The sequence below is a fragment of the Phoxinus phoxinus genome, assembly GCF_949152265.1.
Source record: "Phoxinus phoxinus genome assembly, chromosome: 12".
Lineage (NCBI taxonomy): Eukaryota > Metazoa > Chordata > Actinopteri > Cypriniformes > Leuciscidae > Phoxinus > Phoxinus phoxinus.
This window is the reverse complement of record NC_136887.1, coordinates 5,100,441-5,123,167: the sequence shown is the minus strand read 5'-3', so window position 1 is coordinate 5,123,167 and position 22,727 is coordinate 5,100,441. Positions and strand designations below refer to the sequence as shown.

Sequence of the window (22,727 nt, the reverse complement as noted above, 5' to 3'; positions counted from 1 at the left end):
AGTGTAGTTCGAGAGAACAACCAGCGCTGTATTCCAGTTGTTCTCCTCGGTGAACATGCACTAATGGATATCTGACAATTTCGTTGCTTTTTGGAGTTTTCAGATTTAAAAACGTCTATAGATATAAAGGCTACACTCGTTCTGCGGTGCCGTTGCTCTGGAACAGATTATAACATGCTAATGTACCGTCAGATGAAATCCTGCAGGTGTCTGTGTTTCTCCGTCCATGCAATAAATGCACATCCTTGAATGAGTGCGGATCTCTAGCGCATTTACTTGAACTTCATAGGTAATATATCTATGTTTTGACCCATTTGAGAATTGAGATGCGGCCAAAATCAGAATTTTAAAATGGACTGAATAATAAAGCTCTCTACGAACTTGACGAGCGATGCCGCGCTGACGGACCAAAGACTGTAATAAAAGAGTGACTGACATGTATGCACATAATCACGGTCACACACACACACACTCTCGGAGTAATATTGTAAAGTTACTGCATAATACATTTTCAACTGGCAGAATAGCTGTACAGAATCACGATGCACAGTCTTACTTGTAGCTATGTCTTTTAACTATTATAATATTTCGAAGGGCAAAAACAGGACCTTTTAATTGGCATTCTGATTTTAATCATCAACTGTCACTTTAGCGCGAGCCCCTGTGCAGTCGCAGACTTGGTACTGTGAGTAACTTAGCATAGCATTAGCTCCTAAGCCTGCGCTAACCATGGAGCTAACTCCATAACGTCGCGCTAGGTGGGCGTGGTTTCAGAAAGCCAGGCTCCTCAGCTCCGCCTCTTTGCCCATATTCTGTTATCCGGGAGTGACGAGCGGTGACGCGAGGCCAAGATGGCGACGGCTGGCTCCGCCCACTTTAGGCTTCAAAAATGCTCTTCAGAAACCTACGGGTGACGTCACGGACACTACGTCCATATTTTTTTACAGTCTATGGTTTCTCGGCAGATTTCAGAAGCTGTAGCAGGAATGCAGATGGATTTAAAGTTTTTGCCTTGATCACATTTTCCTTGAAGGAGGTTTTCCACTTCTCTAAAAATCTGGGTACACAAAAAGTGTAGAGTCAGAAAAAACAAATCAAAGATGTTCATAAATCATCATCATCTGCTGTTAGCTGATCTGTAAGAAGATCTTTTCCTTCTAGGACCACAAGTTGATCGAGAGGGCATTTTACAACTAGTGTTTCTCTGAACTGTCTTTAGGCGATTCATAATTAAACCTGTGCCTCCGTGTGTGTCATAGTATTGTTCCCCTTAAAGAGACAAATTTGGGTAAAACAAACTCATTAAATAAAGCTTCAATTTTAAGTTTCAAACAACTTGAACAACAAGCAGAGATACTTACATACTGTAGCCTGTCTTCCCGTCAGGATCTTTTAAAAACTCTTTGAGTTTTACATATTTTCTAGTGTCCATGTATTGTGTTCTTGCCTTTACTGTCCAACCTGTAAAAATAAGCAAACTTGAATGATATCTTATACAAACAAAAATGACACATAAAAATACAAATACATAAGATACAAATTCAAACAGAAAACTAATAAGAATATAATTTGTCACCAAATGCATGACAACATTCCAGTGTGGGCACAGGCGTCGGTTTATGTTTTTGCCAGTGGGTGCTGCTTATCCTCCGTAGGAAAAAGCAAACTAACAGACTCAATATAATCAGGTCACTTTGTGTTTTACTACAGATTCTGCTTAATACCAACACACATATTACAGCAAGAACTACCATGTGCCTATGTCAATTGTCAAAACAATTAAAACTTTATATTCACATGCAGAGGTGGGCACAAATACATCAAAAACTATTTTGTTACAAACTACAAATACTGGCTCATGAAATGTAACAAAATAAAATATAAAATACTGATGTGAAAAAATAATTAGTATTTTGAAATACAAAAATACTCCCACAATAATCTTAAGTCTTTTTTTTTTTATTAATAAAAAGTCAATAACACAAATGTGAGAAATGTGTAAATTCAAATTGGCGAAGTAGCAAAATAGAAAAGCATGGGCATTTCACTAAATCTCTACAGGGACTGAAATAACTCCCTCTGACGTAAATGGCTAAGTTCACATCAATGGTGTGGTAGGCTGCCCTTAATAGCAAAACGTGTTTGATGTAGGCTACGTAGCCATATTATCACCGTTACTACTCGTGCCTTAAGGCTTGAATAAGCGTAGAGAGACATTTCCTCACCACTGGCTTAAATCTATATTTATTTTATGTGCACTAACAGCTTTAATGAGGAACTTTATTGAAAGGTCAACACAACTATGCTACAAAAGAGAAAACTAAACCATTGTCATTTAGGCTAGTTGTTTTTAAGTACAACCAACTTCTCCAATAATTCAGGAGTCAATCCCCTTCTAAGGCACAATTATTTTCTCTATAATGCCGTTCAGTGTGCAATATGTGTGTGTAGACTGTATATTTTTCACAAAACACTTAATGCCATTTTTAAGAGGATTAGCGCCACTTCTTCTCCTGTGTTCAAAACTCATTCACTTCTTGGAGGGAGCCCGGTCTACAGGGTGTCACGTGATTTTCGTGCATCTAACCTGGACATTGCCATTGCCAACATCAGACCGAAAATATGGCAAAATCATTTACTATGGTGATAAGCATATGGTGATTTTTTTCTTAAAGGTCCCGTTTTTCCTGTGTTTTTGAAGCTTTGATTGTGTTTACAGTGTGCAATATAACATGAGTTTATGTTTCGCGTGTAAAAAAACAGTATTTTTCACGAAATGTACTTATCTGTATACCGCTGGTTTCACTGTCCTAAAAACGGGCTGATGACTTCCTTGTTCTATGAAGTCCCTCCTTCAGAAATACGTAACGAGTTCTGATTGTGCCAGCGGTTCCTGTGTTGTGATTGGACAGCAGCTTAGCGCACGTTGCCCGGAAAGGTCACGCCTCTTACCATAACGTGGAGATGCATGCGCTCAGTGTTATTGTAAACATGGCCAAACAAAGGTGATTTGACTCCGGGATGAAAATAACAGCGTCTCGACAACATGGCGTCACACACACTCTAGAAACATAAATCGTGTTCCCAGAGGAGGGGTTTATGTAAATTCTAGGGTTAGTGATGTCACTAACCCGGGAGGAATGTCATGTAGTCCCCACCAGCCGTTTGTTGTAGTCCTTAAAAAGCAATTTCTTTAAAATCAAATATCTCCCTTTGCTTTGAACTTTGATCGTTGTAAATTAGAAAATATTGCGCCATTGACTTTAGACCAGGTTTCAGTCTATTTCAGTTTGCTCAAAATAGCAACGCGCCAACAGTGTGCCTGAACACACCTCGTTTTCACACCAGCACGCCCTGGACGCACAAATAATACGCGCAAATAACAAAATACACTTTTTGGAGAGACGGCAAACGGCAACGGGTATGTATGCCATACAGTAGTGACTAGGGCTGTCACTTTTCGTTCGAAAATCGATTGCACAATCGATCGGACCAACCAACAAAAGTTTCAAAAACTAAAGTAGGGAATCGATTTTAACCAAATATGTACACTATTAATTTTTAAAAAATTAAACAATTTAAAAAGATATATAATATTATTATAATGGCTCTATATTAGAAAGTTTTCTTTCATTTGCAGCTGCGGAGTGCCTGGATGCTGGAGCACTTTCTCAGAAAATCATAGAGATAATGCAGAAGTATGGCCTTGACCACAGAAACAATTTAGTTGGGCAAGCATATGATGGGGCCTCTGTCATGAGCGGTAAAAACACAGGTGTGCAAGCACGCATTAAATCAGAGCCCCCATTAGCCTTCCATATACATTGTAATGCACACTGCTTATCAAGCACCCCTCTTTTTTTAAATAGACAGGAAAATGCACATTCCGAACTTAAATGGTTGTAATTCAAGAATGCTTTGGAATATAGATGTAAGATTGGTCTTGTTTTTAAGAAGACGCTTGGCAGATGTTTGTAGAAGTGAAATAAATTAAGACAGTTAAACAGAAAAAAAGTTATAAAAGTTTGAGTTTATGAAAATGTACAAAGTTAAAAGTTTAATTATTCATATTTTATATAAAATATATATTTTCAAAACCTGGTGGACTCTAAAACTGCAGAGCTTTCAGTGAGATTTAGTTTGGGCGCAGTACCACACTTCTCCACTAGTTGACATTACTGCCCATATAAGGGCGCCTCCATTTCCATATGTTGTTTGAGTGATCTGAACCATTATTTTTACAATTTGCATAGAATTTATGAAGTAGACATCCTATTCAGAAGTAGTATTGGAAGTTTGGCAGATTTTGAAATGAATTCAACCTCTAAGAAACACAAAAGATCCCGTATGTGCATTATAGCTCGCCGCCACATCACAAATACCATAGGCCGTGCCAAATTAGATGGCACCTTGGGCAAATAGCCGGGCCTGGGATATAAAATGGCCTTAACGTTGCCTGGAGCAAACTCCAAGCACCCATTGGAAATAGAGAGCGCCTGGAGATCTCCTACCCTCCTCAGAGAAGTAATGGCCAACAAAAAGACCACCTTAAACGAAAGGTTCTTGGCCTCAGCCGACTCCAGTGGTTCGAAGGGGGCCTCGGCCAGCCCTTCGAGAACCACTGCCAGGTCGCAGGTCTCATTCTCCAGGCTCCACGGAGGAAGCGTACGACCAGGTGATGCCTCCCCAGAGGACCATCACTCAGAGGAGCGTGGAAAGCCGCAATGGCAGCCACATAAACCTTGAGTGTGGACGGGGTAAGCCCGGCAGAAAAGAGGTCTTGGAGAAACTCCAGTACTGAAGCCACTGGGCAGTTAACTGGGTCCAAATCACGCTCTCTGCACCAAATGGAAAATACATTCCACTTAAGGCCGTATAACTTCCTTGTGGAGGGAGCTCTGGAAGTTAATATGGTTTCGACCACTCCAGCTGACAGGCCGGCTTCTAGGTACTGTGCCCCCTCAGGGGCCAGACCCACAGTTTCCACAGCTCGGGTCGAGGGTGGAGAACTAAGCCCTCCGCCTGGGACAGCAAGTCCCTCCTCAGAGGGATCTGCCATGGCAGGCCTGCCAGGAGTGAAATGATGTCCGAGAACCATACTCGGGCCGGCCAAAACGGGGCTACTAAGAGTAGACTGACTCCGTCTCGACGGACCCTTTCCAGAACTGCTGGGAGCAGAGCGATCGGGGAAAAAGCATACAGACGTAGCCTCGGCCACGTCTGTACCATGGCATCTAACCCTAGCGGGGCAGGGTGTGTGAGGGAGAACCACAGTGGACAGTGTGTCGTCTCTCGAGACGCAAACAAGTCCACTTCCACCGGGCCGAACCTCTCGCATATCAACTCCACCGTCTCGGGGTGGAGTCTCCATCCCCCGGGCCTCAGCCCCTGCCTCGACAGTACGTCTGCTCCCTGATTCTGGTCCCCCGGGACATACATCACCCTGAGAGACGATAGTCTCTGCTGGGACCACAGGAGGATCTGATGTGCCAGTCTGCACAGAGGGCGCGACCTCAGACCCCCCTGGCGGTTCAAATAAGACACCACCGACATGTTGTCGGTTCTCACAAGGACATGGCGACCATGGAGGTCTGGCAGGAAGCTCCTCAGAGCCCGGAACACCACCAACATGTCTAGGCAATTTATGTGCCAAGAGGAATGATGGTCCTGCCAGAGGCCTCTCGTAAAACGGCCGTCCATGACCGCGCCCCAGCCCGTGAGGGAGGCGTCTGTCGAAATAGATACTCTGCGACATAACGCTCCCAATTTGGGACCCTGGGACAGGAACCAAGGCTTCTTCCAAATTGACAGGGAACGAAGGCATCTGCGCGTAACCCTTATCAAGCAGAATGGGTTTCCCCTCGGGGAAAACCCCTTGGTTCTCAACCACCACTGTAAGGATCTCATGTGTAGCAGGCCAGAAGGTATCACGCTGGACGCTGCTGCCATGAGACCCAACACTCTCTGAAAGTGTTTGACAGTGACGGCCTGGCCTAGCTTTATCCTGGACACTGTGGTCAGGATAGACTCGATCCGAGCAGGAGACAACTGAGCCCGCATCGTGACCGAGTCCCACACCACTCCCAGGAACGTTGTTCTCTGGGCTGGTGTCAACACGCTTTTCTTTGTGTTGAGTCTTAACCCCAGGCTCTGGATGCGGGCGAGGACGACATCTCGATGCCGAATCGCCAGCTCTCGCGACTGGGCCAATATCAACCAGTCGTAGATGTAATTGAGCACCCTGATGCCCTCGAGCCTCAGGGGTGCTAGAGCTGCATCCATACACTTGGTAAAAGTGCGAGGGGAGAGTGCTAGGCCGAACGGAAGAACCCGATATTGGTAAGCTTCGCCCCCGAAAGCAAACCTCAGGAACTTCCTGTGAGATGGAAGGATGGAGATGTGAAAGTAGGCCCTTTGAGGTCTCGTAAAAGCTAGGACCTCTTTCCCTTAGCCTTCCTGGACTGAAGGACGGTCCTCAGATCCGCCCTCTCAGGTGGCTGCGGGTACGAGCGACGTCTAGAGTCCCAAGCTTTTTTAGGGGGAGCTCTAGAGGCGACACTCGCTTTCTGTGCCTGGCGATGAGAGGAACTGGTAGACGGCTGTGGCTGTTCTCTAGCAGCCGCCCTCCTGGACCTTGAACGGCGAGGGAGATATTGTTTAAAAGCTTCGCCCTGCTTCTTAACATCCTGAAACCTGTCAACCACGGCGTTAACAGCTTCTCCAAACAGACCCGAGGTTGAAACAGGCGCATCAAGGAGGAAGGCCCTGTCCTTCTCCTTAATGCCAGACAGGTTGAGCCACAGATGTTTCTCCGTGGTTACCAGAGCTGACATGGAGCGACCGATGGCACGGGCCGTCTCCTTGGTAACCCGGAGGGACAAATCTGTGGCCCTGCGAAGCTCCGCAATATCCTCAACCGAGGGACATTCGCCTTGGTCCTTGTCCCTCAACAGGTCGGCTTGGTACGCCTGCAAAATAGCCATCGTGTGCAGCGCACCAGCCCGACCTGCCGCCATATACGCTCTGCCCACCAAAGCTGATGTGGTGCGGCAAAGCTTAGAAGGCAGCGCCGGTGTCTTCAGGGATGACGCAAGGTCGGGTGAAAGGTAGCTAGCTAGTGCTTCCTCAACCCAAGGCATCATCCCGTATCCCTTATCCCTAGCCCCCACGATATTACTGTAGTTTAAAATCGGGGGGTTAGACAGGCGCGCAGAAAAGGGCCTGTTCCAAAATTTACACAACTCATTGTGTAAATCCGGGAAGAAAGGGAGAGACCGGCGTGAAGGTTGCGTGCGGGGCTGCAGGAAGCGCTCATCAAGCTTGCTTTTAGGACGCGCTTCCTGACGTTGTTGTGGCCAAGCTTGACCACAGCCCGTGTTAAAACCTCCACTAACTCACCACAGCTGGGTGCAGGCTGAACAGTATTGTGTCTTTCACTTGGATCCCCCTCCTCAACATTAATCACGTCTAATTCCTCAGAATCAGAGAGGTGTAAAACTGGATCATCATCATCCCGAGCGGGAGAAGCCGCTATGCCGTCACACGCTACGTCATCACGCAACGCCAATAGGATTGGATTCGGTTTCATTCATAAATTCGGACGCGCTACGCTGAAGGGCGTTCCCCTAGTGTCGTAACCGACGCAGTTCGAGTTCCCTCGAAAGGGAACTAGAGATTGTAAGCTTTCAAGTGATGTATAGTTTGTCAAGATTGGTTTAGGTTTAGTATAGGATATTACTGTTTTAAATATATAATGGCCAATATAAGGGGTTAAATGTGGTATTGGTTGACAGTGTGAAATGCCTTCCTGAAGCCAAACTCTTTTCTCTGTTACAGAAACTGTATGTTTTTATGTCAGGGTCATATGTACACCAAAGGTGGATAGATGTACAGAAAGACATGTATCAGGGGGTGACAAGAGAATTACAAAGGTTGATAGAGACACAGTGGGCATGTAGGCATTATGTGTGCAAAACAGTAAAGGATACACTGCCAGCCATTATACATCTACAAACAAATCTCTGAAGACAGAAATGCTGACAGAGATGTTGAAGAGGTCAAAAGGTCTTAGCACAAATAGATCTCAAGTTCATTTGCCTCCTTATTACACTCACCAACATTTTCTATATAATATATTAGTTTCATCCAGGTGCTCTTCGGTCATTTCTGACCGAAACATTTTCGGTTTTGAATTTTTTTAAATCACAGCTTTATCGGAATGTTACGAAACTTGGTGACTTTTATGGCATTGTATGTGAACACATCCGTCCTTCGGATGAGACGTTAAACCGAGGTCCTGACTCTCTGTGGTCATTAAAAATCCCAGGATGTCTTTCGAAAGAGTAGGGGTGTAACCCCGGCATCCTGGCCAAATTTGCCCAGTGGCCTCTGTCCATCATGGCCTCCTAATCATCCTCCTATATATATACTAATTGGCTTCATCACTGTCTCCTCTCCACCAGTAAGCTGGTGTGTGGTGGGCGTTCTGGCGCAATATGGCTGCCGTCGCATCATCCAGGTGGATGCTGCACATTAGTGGTGGTTGAGGAGATTCCCCCCTTCTATGTAAAGCGCTTTGAGTGTCCAGAAAAGCGCTATATAAATGTAATGAATTATTATTATTATTATTATTAACACACAAAAAATTGAGGTCATGATCCGAGCAGGCTAAGGGGATCGTAAAAAAAATAGCCACACTTGTGCTCTTCGGTCAAACATGCACTTTTAAATCCTTAAAGGGGTCATGGCATGTTTTATTTTATTTTTTATTATTATGTTCCCTTAGGTGCAATTATAGTATTACTATAGTTTTTTTTACAAAAAAACTTTTAAAATGTAGTGATTTATGACCTTTTCCCACCCTGTTTCTCATCCTCTGATTCAAACAGTCTATTTTGGGGGTGTTTCCCCTTTAAGAGTTCAGTGTTAACGCCCACTGTTATGATTGGCTAACGTCAGTGCCTATGCATCAATTATTAACGCCCCCAGCCAGAACATTTGCGGATTCAGCGTATTTAAAAGTAGTTTAAAGTTTTAAATACATTACTTACAGTTTGCGTCGTCGTTGTTGAGCCCAGAATAGTCGGCACGGACTTATCTTTGAGCAACAGTTTTCTGGCAAAGCCAGCATCATTTTGGGATTTGTTCTCAAAACAGTCATCCTTCAAATGGACTGGGACGTCCGCAAAAAAATAAAGTGCATCCACTGGATCTTTCGGCAGCGTATTCAAAGATGTTGTTTGTCCACAGCCAGGAACAGCACATCTGCGTGGCATCGTAATTTTACTGTACACAGACCCACTCGCTGTCCGTCGACTAAACACTTGTGAGGCGCGCGGCGTGCGGGCGCGACAATGATACGAAATGAGCGTAGTTGTCTTGCGCTTAAAGCGTAGTTGTCTTGTTCTGGTGGCGGTCACATGCAAACGCTGGTGTCACAGGTCGGGGGGGCCAAAACCAGGTTGCACCCTCCCCTGAAACCCAGGACCACCCCGAGGAGCGTACCAGAAGGAACCAGACCGACAAAGGGATTGAACAAGTTTTATTTAGTAAAATCAGTCTAAAAGGTCTCAAGAGTTTCTTCTATGTTCCCCCCCACCAGGACAGGACCGGGCCCTGGACACCCAGGAAGGCGTGGAGTACTCTTCGGGCTGCACGGGCCGTGTCGCAAGATGAGGAGCCGATCAACGGTCCTCCTAGGTGGGTGCGTATTCCGGTAAGTAATACTTTCCCGAGGTTCCAGTAGAACTGGATTCTGTCGAGGGGCCGGAGGGACGTAGCACTGTGCGGACGGGCTGTTGGCCCGGGTGGGACCTTCTACCAGGAAGGTAGGTATACTCTAAGCAGGTAGGAGGGGCTTACGACTGAGAGGGAGGCTTCAGTGGACCCGATGAAAGATGCTGCGGTAACACTTTACAATAAGGTTCATTAGTTAACATTAGTTAACTACATTAGTTAACATTAACAAATAATGAACTGCACTTATACAGCATTTATTCATCTTTGTTAATGTTAATTTCAACATTTACTAATACTTTATTAAAATCTTGTTAACATGAGTTAATGCACTGTGAACTAACATGAACTAACAATGAACAGCTTTATTCATATTAACTAACATTAACAAAGATTAATAAATACTGTAACAAATGTATTGCTCATTGTTAGTTCATGTTAGTTAATACATTAACTAATGTTTAATAAATGAACCTTATTGTAAAGTGTTACCGATGCTGCTAACGTCCCCTTTTTCCTCCGTAGGCGTCCCAGGAAGTCTCAGCAGAGGGATCAGTTGTCTGTAGGACAAAGAGAATGATCAGGACAGGTACGTACTCTTTGTTCGTTGGTGGGGGCTTACGGCTGAGAGGGAGATTTCGGTGGACCCGATGAAAGATGCTGCTAACGTCCCCTTTTTCCTCCGCAGGCGTCACAGGAAGTCTCAGCAGAGAGATCAGTTGTCTATAGGACAAAGAGAATGATCAGGACAGGTGCGTACTCTTTGTTCGTTGGTGGGGGCTTACGGCTGAGAGGGAGGCTTCGGTGGAACCGATGACAGAATGCTGCTAACGTCCCCTTTTTCCTCCACAGGCGTCACAGGAAGTCTCAGCAGAGGGATCAGTTGTCTATAGGACAAAGGAATGATCAGGACAGGTACGTACTCTTTATTCGTTGGTGGGGGCTTACGGCTGAGAGGGAGGCTTCGGTGGAACCGATGAAAGATGCTGCTAATGTCCCCTTCTTCCTCCACAGGCGTTACAGGAAGTCTCAGCAGAGGGATCCGTCCTCTGTACAACAGGGTGATTCAACACAACATGCACAACTCTCCAAGTTATAACAATAAATCTTCTCACTGGGCTCCGGGTTGTTAATTTAAGACAGTGGTAGGCTTTCGGAATGGTGAGTGTACGGCGAATTAAGGTAATGAAACTTTCAATCCACTCTATCACCCCACTTCAAGCAATTGTCGCGTGAACTCTCCACTTCAGGCACTGCATGCAGGTCTCACCCAGTAGCGAGGCGGTCAGGGTACTCTGTCACTAGCACGGGGAATCAGCACTTCCTCGCCCACACTCAGAAGAGAAAAACAGGAGTTCAATGAATCACGCAATACACGCTCTCTCAAGCGGCGCGACACTCGTGCTTAGTTCGCTCTGCAATTCTGTTCAATCTCGGAGCAGGTGCATATATGCAAACAATATTCAGATCATAGTACTTCTCTGTCCTCCAAGGATAAGCGCGGCTTGGTCTTCACTGACTCTCTCGCAACAAAATCTCATTCCTTCTCCCACATCTCCATTCAGGGCTACTTAATCGTGACTAGATCCATTCCACAGCCGAACAGCCAACCCCACAATAATCCTCAGTTACCTTCACACATCAGCCCAGTAGCAAGGGAAAATCCACTTCTCTTGAGGAACACGTCCAAAGGAAAACACATCCGAAGAAGACAAACATCCGAGGGGTAGAACAGCACCCGAAGAAGAACAACATCCGAAGGAAGAACGCACAGGAGGAATCCACCACACTCCGAGGGAAGAACACACAGGAAGAATCGACAACACTCCCATGGCCTCTGTACTTCCCTTTTTATAGGGTTACCCCGCCTCCATAATCCTCTCGCAGATCGCCACATCAAACTCTCCGCACCAGATGTCAATCGGTCATTAGTGTTGTTATTGTGACATACCGCGCAACCCGGAAGTGGGCCGGTGTTACAGCGACACCGTTCCGGGCGGAACACAATTCCAGCGGGAACTCAGTTCCGCTTCTCTTTCGTCACCTCGTGACATAGGTACGTCACTTCGTACCGTGACGTCACTTCTTACCATGGATCCAGAACGAGCTGTATTTAGAGCTTGATTAAATAAATGATTCGTTTATAATGGGGCGGACGTCTTAAGCTATGAAACTTGCAGGACGTTTTAATGGTACAAAGACCTCTTATATACCAAAAGATCAAGGCAAATTTGGTTTCTCATGTCATGACCCCTTTAAACACTAGTTTTTTGACCGCTAATAAAAACGTATTTCTGGGTTTCTTAACTTGTTTGCTGTACACTTTGTCACACAGCAGCTTTTAGGCATTTTTCTGTCTTTTGTTAGAAGCAAGAAATGACAAGGAGGCAGCCTCTCGCAATGCAAAGTTAATGGAGACGGTTGGATTGTTTTCCCACCGTGGTCTTCAGATTATGACGTGTTACGCTCTGTCTTTACGCTCTGTCTTTACGCTCTGTCTTTACGTCTGTCTTACGCTCTGTGTTACGCTCTGTCTTTATTTACTGCAAAAAAAAAAAAATTCTGCATTTGTCAACATAACTCACCCAAAGCAGTATTTAGTATTTAACCCTTTCACACATAGTGGTCACTACAGTGGACAGCTATTAAAAAAGCATTTTTTTGCAAATGCATGGATTTTTTTTGGCAAAGTTGCACATCAACCTCTAGAGTAGACTCTTGTGCATCATCCTATACATTGCCACCTAGTGGCAAGCCCTTGTATGTGGATTTTGTTTTACTCCAAATCAAGATGGCTGACAGCCAGCCAGAAATGCCAAGTTCCTCTGGAATAACGGTCAGATCCTTCTATTCCAGGAAACTCATGCAGGTAAAAAAAATATTGCAACATCAAGTAACATCTAAAGAGTCATGTCATGGTAAAATTTTCCAAGTTTTTATTTTAGATTGTGAGGAAACTCAAATTAATCATCTGTCCACTAAATTGGACATCATGCATTACTAGCTATATTTCAGCTAAAATTCATACTATTACTGTGACTGATTTTTTATTTTATTTTTTTTAATACAATCTGCAGTAACTTTTTTTGTGGATATAAAAAAAAAATTGTGACATTAGAAACATAAATTGCAATTATTATTTTTTATTTCTTTTGCATGTGTAGAGCTCAAGAGCAGGGCATGATAGAAAGGCCTACAGGATAGTAGAGGAAATACCATCAAGTGAGTCAAGTGAGGATGATTGTAGTGGTAGTGAAGAGGAATGGCATCCAGAAAGAGGAGGATTAGCTAATGCTAGCAGTAGTGACAGTGGAGACGATGATACTGAGGGATCTCAGGATGCTGAGGATGAGGGAGATGAGGATGAAGGAGCCAAGGATGGAGCCAATTATGTGTCACCTAACAGAGGTCAAGGGAGAAAGGCAGAAAACAAAAGCAGACTTATCTGGAAAGCCAAAGACATCCAGTTTGAGGGAGAGTTGCCTCCTCTTTAGGAGAGTGGAAAGTGGATGTCCAGGGAACAGAACCAATAGATTTCTTTATTCACCAATTTCCAGAAGATCTGATTGATGAGATTGTGCACAATACAAACCTGTATGCACTCCATAAAGAAAAAAGGAAAATCTGGCCTTGACAAATGTTGAAATGAAGACGTTCCTAGGAATAAATTTGGTCATGTCATACCTCAGATACCCAAGATCAAGAATGTACTGGTCATCAGAGGAAGGTCTTCGTCTAGATTTGATAGCAAATGCCATGGCAGTGAACCGATTTGAGGAGATTCTGAGGTACATCCACTTTGTTGATAACTATTCACAGGAGGCCATAAATGCTGATAAGCTGTTCAAAATTAGACCAGTGTTGGATGCACTCAAGAAAACCTTCAATTCAGCAGTTGATCCTGAAGAATTTCAATCCATAGATGAGCAAATCATTCCCTTCAAGGGCCGACTGTGTCTGAAGCAGTACATTCCCAAAAAAAAAAAAAAACCCTGGGGGTTGAAAGTGTGGGTTAAAGCAGGATCCTCAGGATATATGTACAGGTTTGAAGTCTACCAGGGTTTGGCTGGACGAGGACAGATCAGTCAACTAGGAATGGCTGCAGACGTAGTTTTACACCTCTGTGATGACATACAGCACAAGACCCACAAGGTGTTTTTTGAAAACTTCTTTTCCACCATTCCTCTCCTCGTGGCATTGCAACATTGGGGCATCTATGGCACCGGCACAATCAGGATCAACAGGCTCCATGGAAGACAAGAGAAACTAAAGAGTGAAAAGCAACTCAAGAAAGAAGGAAGAGGAGCCTGCTCTGTCGTCACCAATGGTCAAATCATCACCATCACACGTTGGATAGATAGTTCAGTGGTCCACATGGCCTCGTCCTGCACTGGCAAGCCCCCAATGGATGTGGCCCAGAGATGGAGCAAAAAAGAAAAGAGGATGCTCAACATCGAGAGGCCATATTCTGTAAATCTGTACAATCAGCACATGGGCGGAGTGGACCTCATGGATCAGTGTGTGGCAATGTGCCCCCACAGACGCAAGAACAACCGATGGTACATCTGAGTGTTCTTCCACTTCTTGGATGTTGCCATTATCAATGCCTGGCACCTCTACAGAATGTCTGGCTTGGAAAAGAAGGACCTTCTGCACATCGGTAGCTTGTGCACTACTGAATGAAGATACGCACAAGAGGAAGACCCAATGCCACCCCACCTCTGGTGAAGTGCCGAGCAGTGTCCAAGGTACCCTCCGAGATCCGGTTTGGTCCTGGGAACCATTGGCCCCAGCTCACAGAGGCCAAAAATGCAAACAGGTGCCATGATGCTGCATTTACCCGAAAAACAAAGTACACCTGCATGCAGTGTTCTGTGGCTTTGTGCCCTGGGTGCTTTTCCAGGTTTCATGTAAAATAGTCTTCTCCAGAGTGCCTTGACAGTTAATGGGCTTGCTTGGATGGAGAACTGTCATTCAACAGCCATTACATAATTCTTGTTTAAATTAAGAAGTTGTGTTGTGTTTAGAAGTTGAAGTGTTTGCAGTAAAGCTAAGCAATATCATTCAGCGTGTGTTCTAGTGCTGGGGGAGTGATGGGTTGAGTGACGTTTGAATCTACAGGAGAGGGAAATAGTGTTCTGTCACAAGGTGACAAAGTGAAAGCGGAACTAAGTCCCGTGGAATTTGTGTTCCCCCCGGGACTGTGTTACTGTAACACCGGTCCGGTCTCGGTTGCGTATCTGTCACCATAATAACGCTAATGACAGATCAAAATTAGGTGCGGGTGATTTACGCTGGGATCTGTGATAGGGCTGTGGAGGCAGACGGACCACATAAAAGGGAAGTGCAGAGACAGTGAGGGGTGTTCTTCCTGCGGTTGGTCTTGCTGTGGTTGCTTTCTCCTTTTATGTGTTCCCCCGGGAGAAGTCGTTTTTTTTGGCGGTGTTGCTGATGTGTGGAGGTATCTGAAGAGTGTTGCGGGGGCTCGGCTGTTCGGCTGTGTGAAGGGTGCAACGGCGATCGAGTGAACACGAGTGAAGACGTCAAGGAATGAAAAGAGAGTGAGTTATGGGAATCGAGTGAAGACTGGAGAACACCATCATCATTGGAATGGAGATAAGTAGTATGATCTTGGATCTTATTTGAATGTATGCACCTGCACCGAGACGGATGTAAAGTTGTGAAGTGTATTGGTCACGAGTGTCGTGTCACTTAAGCGTGGGTGGATTGAGTGATCATTGAACTCCTGTTCTCTTCTTCCGAGTGTGGGCGAGAAACACTCTGTCCCCCGTGCCAGTAAGGAAGCACCCAAATCTCCTCGCTATTGGATGAGACTCGATTCAGCACGACAGTGGAAGGAACGATCATTGGGTGAGTGCTGGCCTTCTTGCACTGAGAGAGAGAGAGGGGATATGCAGTGCCTGAATTGATGTGTTTGCACAGTATTGGCTTGAAGTGAGGTTGCAGTGTGTGGGGAATATATATATACTAACCGCCGTGTACTCACCATCTCGAAATTTCATCGCTGTCACTGAAGGACTCCAGGTGTTTAATGTGAAAATTACCCTTACATGTTGGAAGACTGCGTGTACTCGTATAACTTACTCTGTGTATGCAAATAGAAGAATCCTTCCGACCAGGTTCCATTACGTGCTGTCTGCTGGAAGGAGAGACGGACATGAGAAGCATCCTCTCGTCGGCTTGACTGAAGCATCCCTTAGCCGTAAGCTCTCATTACTTCATTGAAGAGAATATGCATGCAATTGAATTGTTCACTCCGTCTGCGTAGTAGAAGCCGTCCCCCGCCGAGGTCCTGTATGAGAGGTCTGCTGGAAGGAAGATCCTCCGCGTTCAAGTAAAAGCATACGTGCTTGGATATTCACCTGTCTGGTAGAAGATTCTTTCCTGGCCGCCAGCTCCCGCACCGGCCACGTCCTGATCGTTCGACGGTCCAAGAAGGTTGGCTTACCTGGATACTTACCCGTCTGTCCAGCGCAAGATCCTCCGCGTTCAAGTAAAAGCATACGTGCTTGGATATTCACCTGTCTGGAAGAAGATACTTTCCTGGCCACCAGCTTTTGCACCGGCCACGTCCTGATCGTTCGACGGCCCAAGAAGGTGGGCTTACCTGGATACTTACCTGTTTGACGGGCCAGTGGCCGACTCCCTCCTCTCCTAGTTGTCACGTCCGGGCTCCACGCCTTCCCGGGGGTCCGAGGTCTGGTCCCGCTCTGGTTGGGGGACACAGCATAATCAAGACTTTTTAATGAATTTTATTTAATAAACCTTGTTAACTTTTACTCATTTGTCTGCTGGGTCTTTGGCACACTCCTCGAGGTGGTCCTGGGTTTCAGGGGTGGGTGCAGTCTGGCTTTGACCCCCCCGACCTGTGACAGTTCCTCAATTGTGTTTGCAATAATTTAAGCCATTACATTTATATGTTGTTTTCAAATGATTTCATATAATTTTATTCATTGGTTTGTTAAATGTTTAACAATTAATTCAAATTAAATGCATGTTAAATTGGTTTGTTAAATGCATACAGTCCACTCAAGTGGACACCTGAATATCTTTCTGAAAAATATGTGTAAAAAAAAAAAATTCAAATATTGTTTTTCATACCCTAAAAAATCCTGACTGAGGATATCATAATTCATGCATGAAAGGGCTAATGAGGCAAGCCTTACCTATCCATTTAAATAACAGTCTTTTGTGATAATGACTGAGAGAAATGACAGCTCTAGCGTAAGTTCTGCCAGGAAGACTCAATCAGCGCGCCACGTATTACCTCTCGTCTAACCAATCACGTGCTAACACTCACATTATAAAAGATTGGTACTTACATTCGTCTGAGTTCGCAGATGCTGACGCTGCCAAGTACCTCCATCCTCCCCAACCACCACCAAGATGGTACCTTCCCCTTCACCCTCCCCACCACCACCAGGATGGTCCCTTCCTTAACCTCCAGGGGGGTCGGCTGCGCCCCTGCCTTCGTCTTCAGGCAGGATATGCAGATTCCGCTACCCTCGCATTGCTCTCTAAGGACGGGGCCTACGCCAAAGAACTTTATAAATTCATGCTTGCTGGGCTGTTAATAAATATACGCTGTTATATCAATTTATCTCCAGAGTCTTTCTGGTAGAACTAGGGAATCTGTCACAGATGCGGTGCATTTCTCTAAAGGACGACAGAGAACAGCCTCTGATTGCAGTGGCGGCTGGTGAATTTTATTTAAGAGGGGGCTAAACCAAACCCCTGTAGGGGCATCCTCCCCCATAAGTTTTTTTTTTTTTGATTTTCACATACAAACGAAGCATTCTGGTGCATTCTGACAAAATAATAAAGACACCATAGAAAATGTTCTTACAAAAACAATTGGGGCCAGGGAAGTTTTAACTTAATTTATTTGCCTTGTAGAATTAAGCAAAATTAAAAGTGCAAATACATCAATAGAAATTGGGAATTATACACAAGTTAACATTCTTTCTCTGTGTCTGTATGCGTGTTAGAGAGAGAGAGAGAGAGAGAGAGAGAGAGCTATAGTGTTGGTAACTTCACTCATAAATCTATCTACATTCAAGTATGCAAATACAGTCAAATACGATAAAATACCAATATAATATGTGCAACATTTTATGTGTGGTTGTTCAAGACACACTGAAGGCATGATGCCACCATAGGTTTGCAGAGAACTACATACAATATGCATCTCGGTTCTTGTACACAGTGTTGACGATCCTGCTGTTAAAATTCCACCTTGTAGATGAAGCTCTGGGCAGTCTTTGTGAAACAAATCTTGTCCAGAACGCTACACCGTTTCGATGACCGGGAAAAGAAAGGTGCAATACCGCTTGGATGTCCTGATTGTTTTAATGCCAATTTGTCTAAATTGGATCGTCGACTAAAAGGAATTCTTTCAGAGACACAACGGAATTGCACATATTAGCAGCCATCTTGAAAGTAGCAAGTGACTTGATCGAAGATATCCCCCTCGCTCGCTCTCTTTGCTCAGTTGCGTATGACGCAAGCTCGTAAGTGCGAGTCCCAAATCCTCATTGAAAATGCATTGAAGGCTCATTTTCCAAAAAAAAAGTTTTAACATGGGAGTCAATGGGAGAATGCTTGGGCGATTTTCCACGTCAATGAATTCGCCCAGAGAGGCGGGAGTCGCGGGCACGACCATTTGAAACGTGACTTGAGTCTGGCGAATCTGATTGGACAATGACAGATAAACTGTCTAGAACACTGAAAACTACTTTTGCTCTGATAGAATTTGTTTAAAAAAATATCCTCTTTCTCCCAGTTGGTAGTGCGTCGCCCAAATCGCCCTTATACACCATCCACCCCTGTCTGATTGACAAAACACACTTCAAAATGCAGAGATGAGGTGCAGTTTGGTCTTGCAGTGTCCAGTGCTGAAGCTGCACAATACCGGATTGATATTTTTACAAAGTTCTGTCATGAAACTCTAGATGCACCGGCTGATGGTCTTTAACTCAATCTGCCGGCATCACATGGTTCTCTTCATGGCGCAGCTGATTGGTTCCTGTTGCATCAGCGGCCAATGAGCTTGTTGTTCAACATTCAAATACTTGATCAGTGTTGCTGTAGTTCCCCAGCTCCACCTGTATAGATCTGTTACGGGTAATGTCAATCTCGCTGTATACAGCAGTAGCAGCAATAATAACAGCGGTGTAGCGGATCTATTCCTCCAAGACCAAATACATTAACATTGCCATATCCGTTACCATGCTAAACTCTCTGAGAGTTGTCATGATAGAAATATTGCATGTTCTTGCTTCGGTTCATAATTCGGTCTGAAGACATGGCAGTAATTCTTAAAAAGTAATGAAAAAATCAACTGTTTTCCACATGAAAATGCAGGTTGATCACTGACAGTCGAGTTTACTTGCAATTTTGTTTGGTTCATTATAAAAATGTATATTATATCAGGATTTTATCCCGGCCCCCATGCATACTTTATAATAACATCACTAAACTGTAAAGGTAATGTAATAATCTGTTCAGGTTTTATTAGTAATAGAGAGTGACGTGTCTGTACGCGACATTAATACAGTGAATAGATAGTCACATATAACAGAGTCCATGTTGTTTTGCTGTTCAAGAGTTGGAAGGGCAGAAACTAATCATTCACGTGCCGCATTATCTTTATGAGCCGTTCTAACATGACATTGAGTATCAGGATTCACAGTATAGGAGGAAGAGCCAGAACTGTTACTGGTGCCCCTAAAAACACTCGTTGCATGACGTTCCTACATCTACTCTGGAAGTTCATGATTTTGAACACAGCTTTGAAGCGTTTACTAAAGAGCTGATGAGTTGCTTCAGTGAGTTTGATTAGGAAGAGTTCACAAATATTGATGAGTCTCCAGGAACAGGGTTGTGAAATACTGTGTTATAGCATCACTACATAAGCCTGTCACACACACACACACACACACACACACACACACACACACACACACACACACACACACACACACACACACACACACACACACACACACACACACACACACACACACACACACACACCTCACCTAGATGTTCAGGGTACTTGTAAACTACAGGAGTGTGTGTTGGAGCTGAACTGCAGAAAGTTAGTTCTTCAGGAGTTGAACAGCACTGGTTAATAATAGACTGTGTGTTGAATCATGGGTTTGACAACAACACTGGTAATACTTAAATTTCCTCATATCCAGTTCCTTATCCATTTTCCTTTGACTCCTGGCTGTAGATATACAGTTTTCTCTTGATATGAGAAGTGTATCATCATAACCAGTGAGCAACTGCACACGTCATTACTAGTTTTTTAACTATAGTTTTTAGTTTTTTAACTGGCTAACCGTAAGCCGCTCCCAGTTCAACACAATACAGATTCAGTTTCAAAGCAGCTTTACAGATAAACAGGAAAATAATGATCAATAATGCAAACAGAAATCAATTCTGCTATAAAGCAGATCTAAAAACACAACAGTGTCATTGTTCAGTGTTGATTCAGTTCAATATCTGTGTGAAGATTATCATCTATGAACGTCAATGTTAATGTTACGGTCACCAAATCCCAGCATGCACTGCAGTCACTGAGAACAGGTCCTGTTACATCATCAGTTCATTTTGTCTTATTTATGGTATTATGACTTATATCTGTCACTGCAGTTGTACTTAAAATACATTGAAGTGCACCAGTTTGCATCTGGTGTGATGCTTTATATAAAGATAAAATATTAAAAATATTACAATTTTCAAACATTTTAAAACTGTTCTAAATAATGGTTTGAAAGTATTTAGTTTGCTTGTTATTCTATCAATCATTATGCATGAATATATTAACAGCTGCTGCCTCACTGTATTCATATGTTTCTGAACTCGAGTTAAAGGATAATGTAGTGGCTATTTGTCCATAAAACTAATAATATCAAACTTCTCAAATGGCCACTGCGGCTACGACATGGGTTAGGCTTTACGCAGGTTTAGAGGTACCAAAGTGAACTAATGTCCATAGCAAAAATAAGTTTGAGGAAGTTTTTTTGCACATATAAGCAAGCTCACAGACATTTTCTGCTGCCTCTCTTACGCTGGTAAAAAACCATATGCCCTCGCAGCCTGAGGTCCCTCCCACCTTGACCTACTTATGCAAATTAACATAGCACCACGTGACCAATAAACAACAACATAAGTGAACAAAAAATAAGCATAAATACAAAATAAAACAAATTAACTTTAACAAGAAAATAAAGAAAATAAATTAGGCTATAACTTAACTTAAGCCTAAAATAAACAAAGTGAAAAATAGCTCCAACAGATAATATACATATGAGGATTTCACTGGCAAGAAGATTACTAAAATGTGTCAATACTTTATCTTGTCTTACATATTGTAAACATGAATTTAATCATTTATATTATTTTATGACTTATTTAATGGTTAAGTATTGAATTTATAATAATAATAATTACTTTGGGATTTGGGATTTACAGTACAGTAGAATTGTTCTTTATCAAATATTACATGCACAAATAAAAAATATTTAGTACACACACACACACACACAATTATTACACAATAATTTATCCAATTGACTCTAATATGCAGAAGCAGAAAACCGGGAAAAAGTGAATATTCGCTGTAAAGACCAAACTTGAAAAAACATCTTGTAAAAAAATAGTATTTTTTTATTTATTTTGATGCCTTGCCAAAAGAACAAAAGTCTATTAGCCTAATAAAGACGGCATAATTTTATAGTTAAATGTGATAAAAAGAAATTGGCAGTTTTAATGGATTTTAATGCAAACATTTTTGTCCTTAAGGTCCTGAGTGTAAAAAGTTTGTACCCAGTGATTTATGAGGAAATACAGAAAATTCCAATAAAAATACACACTTGTGCCAAAATGTATGCAGTTGGCATTAACATATAAGCATTAACACAGGAACAATGATTTAAAAAAAAATATATAATATATATATATTAAAACTGAAAGAGACAAACATGTCCTTAAAGAGACACGAGGGTTAATTTGGTTCTTAACTTTACATTGAAATGTGATTGATCAATGAGACGCTTTGATTAAAGTGTTATTATTGAAGCATAATTTGCAAAACTGTATTAATCCAGAAGCAGAATCAGATTTAACTGTGATTTTCTGCTGTAATAAACAGTTTAACTGGTAAGATCCTCAGAGGAGTTGTGCAGATATTAGATAAGAATGGAAAGACAGTTTCTGTGAAGGATCTCCTGAATGTGCGCAGACAGTGTTTAGTTACAGGATCAGAGAATGACACTGTTCCTCTGTCATAGTCCAGCTGAACTCTCACACGCTGGAGCTTCTGTTTAACAGTAAAGACTGCTCTGGGGATTGTGAGCCGTATTTGCTGTTCAGGTACTGCACACGCCAGACATTAGAGTTATAGAAAACATGTCCCTTCCTCTGGTTTGATGCTGTGGTTATTCCAAGATCCCAGCCTGTATTGTCTCCAACCTCCACATCCCAGCAGTGTGTTCCTGAGTTAAAGCCCTCAGATCCCAGGACACATGCAAACCAGTCAAACCTCTCTGGATTATCAGGAAGTGTTTTACATACATCACTGCGCAACATACTGGTCAGATCAGCAGAGAGTGTGAGACGAGGATGTGCTGTGTTTGGATCCAGAGTCAACGGCGCTGCAAAGAGAATAACATCAGATTAGAGGATGAGATATGATGTATTTAAATATAAATGTAAAACACACATAAACACTTTGTTGAAAGAGATCATAAATCCTGCTATCATAACAGTCTCTCAGCAGAAGTGGAAAGAGAAATAAAATATTCTACAAAATATTCAGTGAAATTTTATTAAGTACAAGTAAAATTACCGGTCTAAAAATCTACAAGAGTAAAAGTAAAAAGCTCATTTAAAATGTACTCAGAGTAAAAGTTAGTGAGTGTTCTCCAGCGGGGGTGTGTGTGTGTGTGGGGGGGGGGACCCTC

The 22,727-nt window shown here is 43.3% G+C and overlaps 1 pseudogene across 1 annotated transcript in view; it reads right to left on the bottom strand.

The window, feature by feature from the left end:
* Nucleotides 1-21,492: 21,492 nt before the first annotated feature.
* Nucleotides 21,493-22,727, bottom strand: part of LOC307007820 (zinc-binding protein A33-like) — a 40,902-nt pseudogene continuing 39,667 nt past the window's right edge. The window contains exon 6 of the transcript XR_013800712.1: nucleotides 21,493-22,418. The product of XR_013800712.1 is annotated as a zinc-binding protein A33-like (transcript). The remainder of the gene's footprint in view (nucleotides 22,419-22,727) is intronic.